The 17,255-nt window shown below is 39.7% G+C and overlaps 1 pseudogene; it reads left to right on the forward strand.

The window, feature by feature from the left end:
- Nucleotides 1-647: 647 nt before the first annotated feature.
- The window catches only part of LOC137232594 (S-formylglutathione hydrolase pseudogene), a 45,141-nt pseudogene continuing 28,533 nt past the window's right edge, over nt 648-17,255 (forward strand).

A 17,255-nucleotide genomic window follows, 5' to 3' on the forward strand; every position in this document is an offset into this window, starting at 1 on the left:
GCATGGCAGTCTCAGGGCTGTCTGATTTTCTACACAACAGCTCAGAACTCCAGTGAACAAGGTGAAAGCTGTATGACCTTTCTTGTCCCAGCCCAACAAGTTACATAGCATTGCTTGTGCTACATTCTGTGGATTCTAAGTGAGTCACTAAGGCCAACCTAGACTCAGTGGCAGGGGACTTAGACCCCACCTCTTGATGGGAGGAATAAAAAGTATTTGGTGCTATCTTTAAAACTGCCATATTAATAAAGTTTTTTTTTCAGTGTAAATTCATTTCCCTTTAATGCCTTTTTCATCCTAATACCTAATTTGTAAGTAATAAGTTCTCTTCTTTCTGTGGCTATAGTTGCTCATGTTTGAAATGTAGGAATTGGTGTGCTGTGTTATGAGTGGTAGAGCCCTGGGGTATAGCTGTATAAGAGGTTACTAGTTTTAATAGCAAAATAGAAATTCAGATGTCGGTAGGGTATGTTAAATAGTTATTAGATATAATTTAGCACCCAATTTTTTAGGAGACTGACACTTTTTCTAAATCTGATAACCAACCAGCCAGATGTTAGGATGTAAGTCCAAATTCCTAGAGCTGGGATATGCACTGGAGGAAAAATGGCCAGATCTAGAGAGCACAGAGTGAGCCATGATACTCGATGGCAGGAACCTACATCCAGAGGAAGCCAGCAGCCTATACACTTAGCAGGACGATGGAGTGGGAGGTCAAGGGCTACAAGTTTAATCCATGTCCCACCAGTTATCACCATTATGTGCTTGGGTAAGTCCCTTACTTCTTTGTCTTCTGTTTCCTTATCTGTAAAGAGTTTGCCTAGGTAACTTCAGGAGTTCCTTTCTTCCAGTTACGGTGACACTATGATTTTAGTTCAGGTCCCTCCTACCAGGGCAGCCCTTAAAGCATGTATGAAAAGGAGATAGGAAAAATAATTTTAAAAGCATTCCTTTGGTGACTACCTTATCTCACAATAGAGCTTCTAGCCCTTTGCGTGTTTCAGTGCATTTTTACATGTATTAAAATGCCTATACTAAGAGAAGAGAGACATGAGAAAGAGCTTGAAGAGAAGGTATTTGGTGCCGATAGGTTACAGTTAAGATTATGGGTCCCTTTACTTCAATTTAAAAAATAAAATAAAATAGCAGGTTAAGTATATTAAAATTGAAAAAAAAAAAAAAGATTCAGGGTCCAGTGAGAGCTTTCTGGTCAACTTGAGAGGCACCCAGGAGTAGTATCTGTCCAGGGAGATGACAACACCAGCATCTCTCCCCTCTCCTCTCTCTATTCACTCAGCCAGGAGAAAGCTGCTCTTCCTCTGCTATGTAGCTTGAACAAGAGCCACCCTCACATTGCCTGGGGCAGGTACACACGTGGGCTGCTGGAGGGGACGTCTGGGCCTGCTGAAATGAGGCTGAAAAGCTGTGTCATATTTGTGTGGGGCAACGGGGGCCTCGCCTAACAGTGAGATCCATCAATAATCCATGGTCCTGTACAGAAAGAACCCTATTAATAAGAAATGTTGCTGTTTGTAAAAGACAGAGCCAATGATGCCCTCCTTCCAGGGAAACCGAATATGCTCAGAGTGACGCAGCGCTCTCTGAACTTTCCAGTGACACCAACAGATAGCTTAGATCAGAAGCAATTTTAGAAGATGCATTCAGCATACAACAGTCATTTCTGCCAGCCTCATTTGTTAGGGTCAAAAGCTGGTCAGAAACACATTTGACCCATGTGTCAATTATACTGCAATAGAAAGAGAAAAAGAAGGAAAGAGAGAAAGGAAGGAACGAAGGAAGGGAGGGAGGGAGGGAGGAGAGAAACTTGACCAGAGGTTTGCTTGTTTGTTTGTCCCTTCAACACTGGTCAAGGGCACTGAGTTATTTTGGGGCCTTAGGCTTTATATCAGGTCACTGTTTAAGTATAAAAATGTTATCCGCCTGGTTTTAGACCCAATATGGAAGACTGAAAATCAACAGAATTTCCAAATCGATTTTTCATTCCATTTAGAGTTCATAATCTTCTAGATATGTCTAGTTCTTCTTTATGGTAACATTTAATTATTAATCCTTCCTTACTTTTAGGTTCTAATTTAAGAGTGCATTAATAGATTGCTCACTAGGGAGTTTGCCAAAATCATGGCAGGACAAGGTCATCAGGAGCTCGGATTTGGAGGCAGACTGAGCTGGGACTGAGACTGGGCTCCACCATGTGCCGGCTGAGTGACCTTAGGCAAGTTACATACCCTCTGTAAGTCTCTGTTTCCTCCTCTGTAACAGGGGGATGATGCCTCATGAAGTACAATAATGTAAAGCATTGAGAAAGGCAAGGAGTAAGCATTCAATAAAGGTTAGACATTTTCATTGCTTTTCTCAATTATTCATTTGACAAATATTTATTGTTTAATATGTGCTAGGCATTGTTTTAGGCACTGGGGACATGAAAGCAGAAAAACATACAGCTTTGGTGCTCATGGAACTTACATTCTGGGAGGAAGGGAGACCAAAAATAAACAAACAAGTAAATACGCTATTCCAGTAGGTGAAAAAGTAATGACAAAGGAGAAAAAAGGAAAAGGGATTGAGAGCAGTAGAGGTGGGAAGGGGGATAGTGACATCTTATCAGTTTCTCTGATAACATTTAAACCAGGAACAAGAGGATGTAAGGGAGTAAGCCTTGTGGGCATTTGTAGGAAGATCATTCAAGGTACAGGGAACTGCATGTGCAAAGGCACTGCTGTAGGAGTGCGCTTGGTGTGTTGGGCAAGGAAGAAAGAGCAGCTAGAGTGGAGAAAGTAAGGGGGAGAGTGGCAGGAGAGGAGGTCAGCAAGGTGGCAGGGAGCAGCCACAACATTGTACAACTTTATAGACCATGATGACTTTGGATCTTACTGCGGGTGAGATAGGGAGCCACTGACAGGTTCTGAGCCCGGGAAGGTCAAATATAGTGAAGTTTCGGGAGGATTCCTCTACCTTCTGTATGAAGGATAGACTGTCGGGGGGCAAACAGGGAACCAGGGAGACCAGTTAGCAGATTATCACAGTTGTCCACACAGGAGATGATAGCAGTTTGCACTAGATGGTCATAATAAGGTGAGAAGAGGTCAAATGCTGTATATATTTCAGTTAAGAGTCAATAGTATTTGCAGATAGAAACAGTGTGAGGTTTGGGAAACAGAAAGTAGTCAAAGATGACTCCAAGGTTCTGGCCTGAGTAGCAGGTAGGATGGAACGACTACTTACCAAGAAGGCAGAATCAAAGCAAGGACAAATTTGGTAATATGAGGTGAAGGCTAGAGACAAACCAAGAATTTTGATTTGGATGTACTAAGTTTGAGTTGTCTGTTAAGTAGCCAAGATGTCAAGCAGGCAGGTGGATACACTAATCTAGAGTTTAGCAGAGATGCCAGGGTCTGAGGTAAAACTGTGAGAATTGTTGTCATCATTAGAGCTATTGACCAATATTTGTGGTTTGCTTCTTCTAGGTCCACGATGTGACTGTATTCCCTGCCCCCTTAAAGTTAGGCATAGCCATGTGACTTGATCCAGCCAATGAAATGAGAACAGAAATGATTCTGTCACTTCAGGCAGAGGCTTTGAGAGCTCACCATGTCTGCTTTTCCTGCCTACGTGATTGTGGACATATGTGTCAGCCTGGATCTCTGAATGACCACAATTAACAGATATCCCTGCTGACTCATGATGGACACTTAGAGTGAAAGAGAAGCCAATCTTTATTTTCCTACAGCACTGAGATTTGAGGGTATTTTGCAGAAAAATCTGGCTATTCTAGCAATTATGCATAAGTCATAAAGATAAAAATGTATTTAAATCATGGACATGGATGAGATCACCTATGGCATGCGTTTTGATGGTGACCAGGAGCCAGCTGAGGGCTGAGACCCGTGGTCCTGTCCCAACACCTAGAGGTGAGGAAGAAAAGGAAGTTCCAGGAAAGGAGAGTAGAGGAGCAGCTGCTAAAGAAAATTAAGAGATCACGCAGAGAAAATGCCTTAAGGAGGAAGTAATCGACTGTGTTAAGTGCTGTGGATCGGCTAAGAAAGATGAGAATTTGGAAATGAGCAATGGATGAACAATGGATTTGGCAACATGGAAGTTACTGATGAGCTTGTTAAGAAAGATGTTGAGAAGGGTTGGGAGCAAAAGTTGGTTGGTACTGGGTTCAGGAATGAAGGAGATAAAAGGAATCATGATGGTAAGTACACACAAGAAAGATGGAGAACATTTTCCTGTTAAGAGAAACAAAATGAGCAGGGATCAAAGGAGGATGTTTTAAGGTAGAAGATTATAGCAATGAAACAATTTATCCAGTAGAGAGAAAATATTAATGTTGCAGGAGAGTGGACCACACTGCAGGAGCAATGTCACTGACAAGCAGAGGGGGTGATCTAGTGTTCAAATGATGAGGCTGGAATGTGAGTAGTCCTCCACAGTCAGAGGAGAGAAGGCAAATTGTAAGGGTACAGATGCAGATAGGGAGGTAGGTGGGCTGATGAGGTAAAAGTTCTCTTTTGATTGGTTCGATTTTTTCAATGCAATAAGAAGTAACATCAGGACTTCCCTGGTGATCCAGTGGTAAAGAATCTGCCTTCCAATGCAGGGGACACAGGTTTGATCCCTCGTTGGGGAACCAAGATCCCACATGCTGCGGGGCAGCTAAGCCCGCCCGTGCACTACAACTGCTGGGCCGGTGCACCTCAACGAGAAAGAGAAAAACCTGTACACCATAACTTGAGAGAATCTCGCACGCCACAATGAAGAGCCCATGTGTGCCGCAACCAAAGATCCTGCGTGTCACAACTAGGACCCAATGCAGCCAAAAAAAAATAAAAATAAAAATAAAAAAAGGTAACGTCATTTGCTAAGAATGAGGACAGCAAAGGTAAGAATGGTCTGAAAGGTTCTGTGTGTTCTGGTTACTCCCTGCCACCTCCCTGACCTCCTCTCCTGCCACTCTCCCCCTCATATTCTCCACTCTAGCTGTACTGTCTTCCTTGAACACACCAAGCACACTCCTGCCCCAGGGCCTTTGCACATGTGGTTCCCTGTGCCCAGAATGATCTTCCTACAAATGCCCACATGGCTTACTTCCCTTACTCTTGTTCTCTGTTTAAATGTCATCTTATCAGAGAAGTTTCCCAGACTTGCCAATCAAAGACACCACCCGGTACCTCCATGGCGGTACAGTGGTTAAGACTCTGCACTTCCACTGCAGGGAGTGGAGGTTCCATCTCGGGTGGGGGAACTAAGATCCTGTGTGCCACATGGTGAGGCCAAAAAAAAAACAAAAAAACTACCATCCCACTTTCTACCTGTATCTATCCTACTCTAACCCTTTTCCTTCTTTATTCTTTGTTATTACCTTTATCACCTATAAGTATATTTGCTTGCTTGTTTATTTTTGGTCTTCCATGCCCCCAGAATTTAAGCAGCACAAGCACCAAAACTTTGTGTTTTGAGGAGGGAGGTGAAGGTCTAAGATAAAAGTCTAGGAGAGTGGGATTATGGTGAGAAACAGAGTAGGACTAACAAGCAGCTCTGAAGGCCTACTAAGGTTAACGTCCATGAATTTAAAGCACTGTATCTTTTCAAAAATATGCCAATATTCAGAAATATCTCATTTTCTATCTGGAAAAAAATATTCAGCTTCATGAACGAACAGGAGAGGTAAGAAAAAAAGAAAAAGTCATGAGATTCCTAATGAAATGTTTTGGTTGTCATTCAAGTGATGCTGCTGCCAAGTGTTCCAAGAGCCCCAAAACCTGTTATCTTAGCTAAGGTCTTTGCTCCCAAAATACCATTCCACTTCCACATCATCTACCTCCTATTAGACACTAGGGCTATCTTTTTAGAAAATTCAAAAGAGCTGTCTGGGCCAAGGAACAGATTCTTCCGCTGTCACTGCAAAAGGCTGAACGATAGGAAAAAAACCTGCCTTTACTTATAGCTTATCGGGTCTCTGTATAAAGTTGAGTGTTTGACTTTTAGGATAGAGCCACCTTGAAGTCAGGGACAATGTTTGCTTATAATATGTCTAATTTATGCATAAGTGTAGTTTTGCAATTGTGGCAACTAAATTAAAAGGATAACATGACAGAAATTGTTTCATCGTCACTCACTGAGAGAGAAATGTGTTTCATCTCTGAAACAAAGGTGAACTACATCAAGGTAATGTGCTCTCCTTCCTAGGACCTATCTTGGGTTGCTTTGCTCATGAATGATATGGTTTTGGTGCTTTTGACCCCTGATATTTTAGTAAATTATTGCTTTGAATTTCTTTGTATGGAAGACTCAGCCCAACATCATTGAGCAGCCCTGAAAGGTGCGCATTGTGAACAGATCCCCAAATCTCAGTGGCTTATGATAACAGAGTTTGAATCTCAGTCAAGCCACACATCCACTGTGTTTGGCTGCCATGCTGTTTCATGTCATCTTCACTCCAGGACCCATGATACCCTGGCAGAGACTATCTGGAATGTGGCTGGTGACAGAGGGAAAAGATTACAGCAAAGCACAAACTCTTCTTAAACTTTTGAATGAATGAGATACATATCACTTCTCATACTCCGTTGGCAGAGCAAGTCTCTTGGCCAAGCATGACTTCAGTGGCTTGGGAAAGTAGGATCTTCTCTCAGGAAGGGCAAACAGATGTTGGTAAACTGTAATACAATCTACCAAAGGAACCTTCCCCAGTCTTCCCAGATAGAGTTCATCACTGCTTCCTCTGTTTCATCTCCAGAATTTCTTTATGCTTCTATTATTACAGAGGGTGTTATAACTGTTTACATGGCTCTAGTCCCTTGACTAGACCAGGGACTCTTTGTCAAGATTAGGACTGTCTGTTATTGTCTTGTCACTTACACAGTGCCTGGGACGGAGTAGATGCCCTGTTGAATTAAATATCAGTAGTACTGGATGGATGGATTAAGACTGGATGAATTGAATAGATTTGGATAGATTGGATCAGATTGATGTAAAGCAGAGTGTTTGAGTCCATGTGTTGGTGTGTGGTGTAAATAATTAACCCTGAATTGAATGTAGCATAAGGCGAAATTAGCTTAGATGGGACTTTGAATGCAGAGAGCTGTTTGCTTAACGATGATGCTTTACTGATGAGAAAATTAAAGCCTACGTAGAAGAGATGACTGGTCCCATGACGTCACAAGAGTCAGTGAAGAAACTAGGTTTTCATTTTCCTAATTTGGTTCTCTTTCTATCATAACCAGAAGCCCCTTTGGAAAAAACAATACCACCACAATCACCACCTAGGTATTTACTTGATATTTATTTATAAAATACATATTTGAGGTAAAATTTGACATAATAAAAAGGGATAAGCAAAATCCACCATCCCCATATCATGCCTCTACTTCATCTCCGGACAAGTTACCACTGTTGACACCTGCTTATGTATCTTCCAGAAATTTTCCATTCATGCACAAACATTTATATGGGATTTTATAATACAAATTATATGATACATATGCCATTTGCTTTTAAAATTTAAGAATATGTACAACAGCAATTAACACAATATTGTAAATCAACTATACTTCAATGACAAACAAACAAATAAATTTAACAATATATCCTGAACATCTTTAGTATCAGCCTATGTGGACCTACACCCTTGTTAGGCTACATGATATTCTACTATGAATACCGCTATTTATATAACTAGGTAGCTGTTATATGCATTTAAACATTTCATACATTTTAATATTACAAGTGATGAAATATATCACTTATATGCTCAGACTCTCTAATTTATATCTTAAGCCCTGACCTCTCCTCCAGATTATTATACTATCTATCTACTTGGTATCTTCACTTTTAATATCAAATAGCTATCAAAACTGAAATGGTCAGAAAAGAGAATTTTTGTGTTCCCCCATCAAATTTTTCCTTTCCTAATCTTCCTCTTCTCAATTAATGACACCTCTATCCACCTAATAATAGAGACTAAAATATTAGCAGTCATTCTTATTTCCAATCTTTTCTTCAACTGTTGTATCCAATTTCACATTGGCTCCAGCTCCAAAATAAATCATGAATTCAACCACTTTCCCTGACCTCCATTACTGTTACTCTAGGCTAAGTTCTCATCATGCTTCACTTGATTCACTGCAATAGCCTCCTAGCTGGTTTCTCTTGACCCTTTTGGTCCATTCACATTCACCACAAAATAGCAAGAGTGATCTGTTGTTGTTTTTATTATCAAACAGAAATATATATTTATACATGTATATATATGTGTGTGTGTGTGTATATACGTCCATAAAATTTAAATGAAATGCACAAATTTTAATTTTTCTGTTTTATGAGCTTTAATCCTATAAGATATAGAACATTAACATAATGCTGGAACATTTTCTCATGCCTGTTTAAAGTCAGTCCATGTTCCCTATCTCCAACTCTAGCGATATCAATTGTTCAGATTTTTTCCTCCTTAGGTAACTTTAGCTTGTTCTAGCATTTCATATAAATAGAATCAACTGTGTTCTTTTGAGTGAATCTTCTTTCACTTAGCATAATGTTCTTGAGATTTATTCATGTTGTTAAATGTTTCATTAGTCTGTTCCTTTTTATTGCTAGTTAGTATTCTATTGTATACATACACCACAATTTGTTTATCCATTCTTGGGTTAATGAACACTCGGGCTATTTCGAGTTTGGGGCTATTATAAATAAAGCTTCTATGAACATTTACATACAAGTCAATTTTGGGACGTATATTTTCATTTCTGTGGGGTAAAAACCTCAGGAGTAGAATTGCTGGGTGATAGGGTAGGATTAAACTAGGTTTTATAAGAAACAGCCAGACCATCTTCCGAAATTGTTATACTGCTTTATACTCCCAGTAACAATGTATGGGAGAGCCTGCTTTCTCCTTCTGCACTGTGGTTTTATTTCTTGTTCACTCTTTAAGATCCAGCCGTTGGGGATCTGAGCTTTATATAGGAGTTCCCTATAACACTCCCAGCTTGGGTGGACCCTAGACTTCGTCTCCTTCTCTGTGCCCTGAGCATCGATCAAAACAGAGATTAAAGTTCACCAAAGTTGCAAACACCCTTAGGATAAAAGCCAGTTTCGGGCACGTACCAAGTAGGATTCCTGGTATCATTTCATTTTGGCATCTGCAAATTCCTTACTTATTTGCAAGATCTTGAAAGTGTTAAACGTATAAAATTATCCAGAACTTTTAGTTGTTTTTAATAGGAGGGATTCATTTCACATTTTAATCAGATTAGATTTCATTTAGGACATCTAGTCTGCCATGCTGTCATAACTGGAAGTCTCCAGAATGTACTTTAAAAAATGTAAAGCGGATCACGTTACGTCTCTGATTAAAATTTTCCAATGGTTTTGTATGGCACTTAGAACAAAACTTCAACTTCCTAGGTTGACCTTCAAGGCCCTAGGTTACATGACCTGTGCTTACTCCTGTGATTGCATCTTAAAACACTACACTCCTGCTACATTGGCCTTCTTTCTGGTCCTCAGACACAGATAGCTTTTCTCCATCTTAAGATATTGCTGATTCCTCCACCTGGCTACCTCTTTCATATCTTTAATATCTCAGACTTTTCCTGACTTTACCATCTGAAGTAGCCTCCCTCACTACAAATCACTCTTTATCCCAACAATCTTATGTTATTTTCTCATAGCTCTTATCACCATAAGAAATCACATTATTATTTCCTTATTTATTTGTTGTCTGTCTTGCCCCGTTAGAGAATGTAAATTCCATGAGAGCAGAGACTGTATCTCTTTTGTTTCACTGCTGTTCTCCCAGTGCCTGAAATTGTACTGATAACCTAGAAGCACTTAGTGAAGAATAGTTAAATGAACAAATGAACCGGTCTGCAGGGTCTAACCTTTAACTATTTACTGTAAACGTAGCCATGCCTAAGTATATAAATATTAAATTTCCATTTAAAATATAAACTAATTTCCTTTTATTTCTGCTTTACTTGGATTCTTAAAAAATTTACTATATGTGCATATTATCTATGAATTGCAGGGTTATTATTCTATGTTATATAAAGAAGATGTTGGTTTTCAAAGGGTTGAGAATCACTGTGCCACGTGCTCATGATTCCCTATAGTCTAAGCACCGGACCCATATTTGTCCAGTGTTCTACTGGACATCTTGTCCTTAGACACTGCATGGCATTCTAGATGCGTCCAAAGCAAGTATCCTCATCTGGCTTCACAAAACTTCCTCCCTGCGCTTGGTTCCTGAGTGCTACACTCTTGGTCACCATGCCCCCAGCCCCACCGTCATTTAATTCATCAAAAGTATTATCTTTCTACCTCCTTGACATAACTAATGACTATCTATTCTTTGCCATCCCCATTTCCTTGCCTTAGTTTAAATGCTCATCATCTTACCCGTGGAACCTTGAAACATTCTACTTTTGGGTCTTCTCGCCACCCTTCTATCACTCTTATTCATAGACTATATGAATATCAATCATATTATGGATATGGAATAAAAAAGAGGCTACTGTGCATGACATTGACCATATTACAAATTCACATTACACGACCATCTTTCTAACGTTTCAAATCTGGTCACATCCCTGGCACCACATTGCCTGCCATCCCCCTCGGCATGGTTATGCTGCCCTGTATTACCAAGCCCCATCTTAGTTCTTTAGCCTCTTCCCCAACTCCATCCATGTCCTATACTCCAGCCGTGCAGACCAAGTGTGCAGTTCTCAAGACACGTTCTTATGTGTCTGAACGGATTTGGACATGTTTCCTCAGCCAGAGTCATTCCCACCCCATCTCCTCTTGTTTGCTGTTGATATCTATCATCATCCTCCAAAACTTAGCTCAGCCAATTGGTCCCACCATGGAGCTTTTCCGCATTTCACCAGGCTGGATTGCCTGGGTCTGAAATCTTCTCCAATATGTCCTTGAATCATCACACTTGCTGTGCTGTACTGTAACTCCTCGTGTACATCCCCAACTGTAATGCCAACTTCTCATAAAATCACAACCAGCCCCATGTTCATAAGAGACCAGACACAGGATTTCCCTGATGGTGCAGTGGTTAATAATCTGCCTGCTAATGCAGGGGACATGGGTTCGAGCCCTGGTCCAGGAAGATCCCACGTGCCGCGGAGCAACTAAGCCCGTGTGCCACAACTACTGAGCCTGCGCTCTACAGCCTGTGGGCCACAACTACTGAGCCTGCATGCCACAACTACTGAAGCTGGCGTGCCTAGAGCCCATGCTCTGCAACAAGAGAAGCCACCACAATGAGAAGCCCACGCACCACAAGGAAAAGTAGCCCCCACTCTCCTCAACTAGAGAAAGCCCGTGCACAGCAACGAAGACCCAACACAGCCCAAAATAAATTAATTAATTAATTAATTAATTTTTAAAAAAGAGACCAGACAAATAAGAGATATGTAACAAACATTCCTTGAGTAGATTAATGAATCTTGCACTTGTATGCTATATTTCTTCTAAGGAATATCATTTCCAATGTCTGTTTTATGAGCTTGAATTAATATTTCCCCAAGGTACTTGAGGCTTCTTTTATACATCCTTAGATTGGAATTTAATTAAACCATACGTAATATAATTACTGCATATCTGCCACAGGCAAAGCAATGTGGGCTTGAAAACAAACAAACAAAAGACAGAATCCATAGTGTTGTGAAGCTCACAATCTTATGAGGACATGATGGCCTCATAGAACTTTAGAGCTGGAAGAGATTTTTGAACTGTAATCCAACCCATCATTTTACAGGACAGGAAACTGAATGAGGAGCAGCCTGGAAAGCAGGTTGTAGTAGAATCAGACTAGAGCCAAACTTTCCTAGTGGGAAGAATACAACACACACACACACATACAAACACACACAAACACACACACACAGTGGGAGAATGCTGTAAGTGCAGGAAGCGTTCATATTTAGCCAGTAAATGACACCTATTTTAAAAATTGGAAATGCTAGTAAAGTGATGAGACAGTTGTGTAGCCTCAGACAAGTAATTTAGACTCCACGCCTCCATTTCCTCATTTATAAAATAACGATAATAATGGCTACCTTCCGGAGTGTTGTGGGAATTATAAATGATGTATGTGAAACACTCGATCAGCTACGGATGCTTTGACTGCAAGCAATGTAAAACCCAATCTACAGCATCTTAAACAAATAAACGGTTTTTAAATATATATTTTAAATGTATATTAAAAGTCTAGGAGGAAGTTGCTGGCCTTAATCCAGTGGAGTGCATCCCTGAAAGTTTCTTGGCCTTTTCTTTATGTTTGTGGCCTCCTGGTGGCCACATAAGTGTTAAAGATCCTGACATCGTGCCTGCATTCAAGACAGGAATGAGGGGGAAAGGAGAAAGGTCCTGCTGGACATTTATCCCTTGTTATGGGGACAGCAAGCTCACCTAGAAACACCCAGCAGAATTCTGATTATCTCAATGCTATCATATCACGATCCCTTGTTAGACAAAAAGCTACAAAAGCAACTGTTTGGCTTTTAAGCATCTGTAGAAGGGATGTCAGGAGAAAGGGAGTGGGGAATAGCTTTTCAGTAGCCAAAGAACAAGACCTTCCACAGGAACCTACCATATGAGAGGCTTACTAATAGGCAGTTATTGAAATTTTAAATGAACCTTGGAGGTTTGCTATGAATCTATGCAGTCGTCTTGATCTCTGTGCCCTAAAACAATGAACTTCTCATTATAAAGAGTAAACAAGAAAGCACTGGCTGGCTTTGGTGTGTGGTCTGTGGCTCCACCCTCCACACCTTCTGCATTTCTTGAGATTGCCCTGGGATGATGGGGATTTTGTGACTTGTGTCATGACCTCCATTATTTTGTCATTAGCCTTCAAGGTAAAGTTCAAATATTAAGCTGGTCTTTATTTTTAACATCTTGGATTTGGAGGTAGAGGAGATTAGATGAAACCCCCAAAACACACTGAAGATTGTGAAGCAATGAAAATGTAAGTGGAAACATGAAGAATCAATGCGTTCTTTGTCATCCTTAACAGCTTAAATAAAATGACTGACTATTCTCAGAGTCAAAAATAATTCAGGATTTAATTGGCAAGGGTATTTTAAGGTTCTGTCTTTTTCTATTTTTCTCCTGCCTTGGTGAAGCTATGAATTACGTTGCAGGCACTGAGCATCTTGAAATAGTAGTTACTAAGACAACGTCTTGAATTAAGAATTAATTGAATTTTTAAAAACTCTCCTCCATGTGCACACAAACATATTGGTATTGTGCTTCTCATTTTGCCTTTGCACAACATCTTCCTGAGAGGAGACTATATTCTTTAGATTCTGGAAGTTAACATTTTCACATCTCCATAAGTAAGTAGAGTCCTTTCAACATGACAGAGAATCTTCCTAAAGGAAAGCTACTTACTATACAGAACGGAGTCACATTATATACTTAGAAGGTCTCCAGACTGGCTTCCACCAAATTATAGTAAATAGCTGCTATTATGTAAAAGTTGATTCCAGAGTTGCCATGATTATTTGTCAACAATGCCCGGGCTTGTTGACTGTTTTCTTTTCTTAATTTCTTGTTGTGAGCACAAGGTTCCTCTAAAGTGGTAAACTACGCGCCTTGAATTTGAGCTATGTAAGAGCTGGCAGGTGCTACCGATGATATGAACTAAGTATTCCAGCAGAATGTTTCCATTCTCTATGGAAACATAAGCCTTCCTGTAGACACAGAAGCTTAGGGGCAAAAGGCAAGAACACATGGGTCAACCTACTTAATGTTATTCATAGAGAATCAAAGCACAGATTAGGTAAGTCACTTTCCCAGGACTGTAAACTAGTGGCAGAGGTAAAACAAAATCCCAGGTCTTCATAAGCTTGAAACTCCTTCACAGCTTTTTATGGAGATAATATGCCAGTGGTCTTCTCCCCATCAGCTTCATTCCACACCTGCATGCTGGGTGTCAGCCACTGTACTAGGGGCTATGGATGCAAAAGGGATTGAGATATGATCTTGCCCTTAAAAAGCTCATAATCTTTAACATCTTCTAGAGTAATGAGAAAAATCGGAACGCCCTGATTTAAGTAGAGTCATCTCTGCCCATATAAGAGAGGGAACAGCAGTGGTGGTAGTGATTTAAATTAAATGAAGCCTATTCTCTTACTGATTCTGTCTGCTCTAAAAAAATCTTTCTCAAAAGGTCGTTTAATGGCTTTGTGTCCAGCAGAATGAGAAAACAAATCTTGGCTCAACCTCTTACCTTTTTGCATCTCAATGTCTTTATAAATAAGGTTGATGACAATGCTTAACCCCTAGACTTGTGACAATAATAACACAGAACCTCTAATGTGTGCATTAAGGGGAGAACTTACTATACACCAGGTGGCCTTCAGAGAATCTGCTTTTCCTCTTATATTTATCCAGCCCCGTTTTTCCTCCTTCACACAATTTGCCCTTTGAGGCTACAAGAAAACTTTCCTCAATACCCTTCCTTTTATGCCTCTTGGATCTGGTGACTCCCAAAACTGTTGGCAATGCAAAGCCCCTAGAAATTCACAAGAGTGACTGTGGGTTAGGGGTGGGGTTGGGGACAGCTGAGTAGGATGTGTGGAATGGGGCGATGGGAAGAGAGCTGTAGCAGCAGCCACTGCAGACTCCTTAGCCATGATGAAGTGTGGCTGCCAGACCTTCAATACAAGCCAACTCTAGAGCAGCCGATTGAATAAAGAGCCTTCAGCCCCAATGTTCAGGATTTCCACTCCATACTCATTTCTCACCCCCTGCCATAGGGGTACCAAGAGGAGCTAGTTTAGCCATGAGTTAGGCAAATGTCATCCTCTACACTGGGACTAGTTGGAATCTTCCTAGGTTTTTAAAAAAATTATTATTATAAAATAATGATGGTTTTTTTTCTTGTAAAAAGAATACAGGTCATTTCTAAACATCAGAAAAAGAAAACTATTGAAATATAAACACTTAATATTTTGAAACTTCACCATCTTCTAAACACAAGCATGGCAGTGGATTCTTGAAAAAAGATTTGATGTATGAATTTCAATATTTCACCACTGTTGCAGGAAGAATGCTTTCCTTAGCTTAAGCTTTAAAGTGTCACAATAACAATAAATATATTCAGAGAATTCATTTGCATCATTTCAGGTATCTTGATTGGTATGTACATTATTGGGTATATTTAGTATAATATGTATATTTTGTGCCCATAAATTTGGGAAACATAAGTGAATATACATATATCAAGGACATCTTTGATCTGTAATTGTAGTAAATTAATATCTAGTACTCTATGCTTTCTGGACATTGTGAAATACAAAACTAAATGCCCTCAAAGAGCTCAGAGTCTAGTTGGGGAAACAACCATTTCATTGCTGCCAGAAACTGACCTCATTGTCTTGCTAGCAGCTACTGACTGTGGTCCAAGATTCTAAGAAAAGACATCCCAACTCACAAATCAACTCCAAGTTATAGAAGAAATACAGTTGCACATTTCAGTTCTCTTTCTCGTCTTTTTCTGTCTCTGGTGCTACCCCATCTACTGCCTACTCAAGGAGAAGTGTGTTGCTGAGACTTTGTCCTACTCACACATTAAAATGTAGGATTGAGGACATTAATCTCATGGGTCAAGCCATTTGGGTTTTTTAATTTTTAGATTATGCATAGAAATTTTTGCCCTGAATGACCTAACTATCTGCCTTAGTTCTTTAATTTTATAAGTGTACTCATAGGATGAGATGGAGTCATATTCAAAAGAATGTTTGTTTATCTACTTATCTGGTACACCAGAAAAGAGAGCCATATTTATCCAAATCTTAGTTGCTTGGCAACTGCATCAGCTTTCCATTCTAGTTGTTTCCATTTCCAGCTGTGGATGGAGCTGTTACAGTGCAAGGTTTGAGCTAACACTCACATATTCACAGGAGGCCTAGAACTAAGGCCAGCCTGAGCTATGCACTCAATAGAATCAATGCTTCTGACATTTATAAGATAATAGGCTCCCAGATTTGAAAGGGGCCCAAAATGTTATTTAATCTAAGTGCCATCCTGTCTGTAACTTCACTGCTGAGCTCCGGACCAAGTGCTGCATGCACATTTGCCAAATTCAGTGAACTATTAAACTCAAAACTTTTTCCAACAATGCATTAATGTGCTTGAGTTTAAACAGATGGTGAGATTTCCAAATAATAACAATGTTTATATTTCAAGATTTTGTGCTCTCTGATTTTCTTAAAAGGACATGCATTCTTTTTACAATGAAGAAAACCATTATTGTTTATACCATCTTTGGACAGTGTTTACCCATAAAAATTCTTTCATAGACTGAGACAAAAAGCTCTCTCTTAATTCTCCCCATTAAAGATAGTTTACCTGTTGGTGCCTTATAGATCAAATCTAATTTCTATCCCATATGACAACCTAGCAACATTTTATCCTCACGTACCTTTTTCCTCCAGGCTAAATTCTCCTTTTCTTTAACCAAACCTCACACACATAGTGCCAGGTCCTTCATGATCTTGATCACTCATCTCTACATTCAAGCTAGTTTTCATATGTTGTTTTTAAACTGGGACTCTGAGAGTAGAACATAGACTTCCAAGAGTCACAGAGTAAGTTGGGACCATGCCTTAACTTGACTTGGTGCCATGCTTAGTTCATACCGTGCTTCCAGTAAAAGGCAACTCAAAATTGCATGACCGATTTTTTTTTTCCCAAGGGATTTTTGCCCTGTCTTTTTAAGAGTCTTTGTGTACAGCTACCCTCAGTGGGATAGGGAGGGTGGGAGGGAGGCTCAAGAGGGAGGGGATATGGGGATATATGTATACATAAAACTGATTCATTTTGTTGTACAGCAGAAACTAACACAACATTGTAAAGCAATTATAGTCCAATAAAGATGAAAAAAGAAAAAAATAATAAAATAAAATTTAAAAATAGAAACAAGTTTCCAATTTGATAAGCAAAAAAAAAAAAAAAAAAAAAAAAAAAGCATGACCTGATTGATACAAATAACATTTGAAGTTCTAGGCTCTGGGGTTATACAGCAAAACATTTGTATTCCCATACATACAAGTATTATCCTTATTTTGCAGAGTAGGAAACTAACTCCCAAAGTGAACATATAATTCCCACCATTTATACACACACACACATAGAAAATGAGGTGTGGAAGAACACAGAGGTAACTACAATCAACAATTTTTTCTGAGTGGCACAGAGACTTGGGAATTTGGGAG

Source organism: Pseudorca crassidens, chromosome 10 (genome assembly GCF_039906515.1).
Source record: "Pseudorca crassidens isolate mPseCra1 chromosome 10, mPseCra1.hap1, whole genome shotgun sequence".
In the NCBI taxonomy this organism is placed as follows: domain Eukaryota; kingdom Metazoa; phylum Chordata; class Mammalia; order Artiodactyla; family Delphinidae; genus Pseudorca; species Pseudorca crassidens.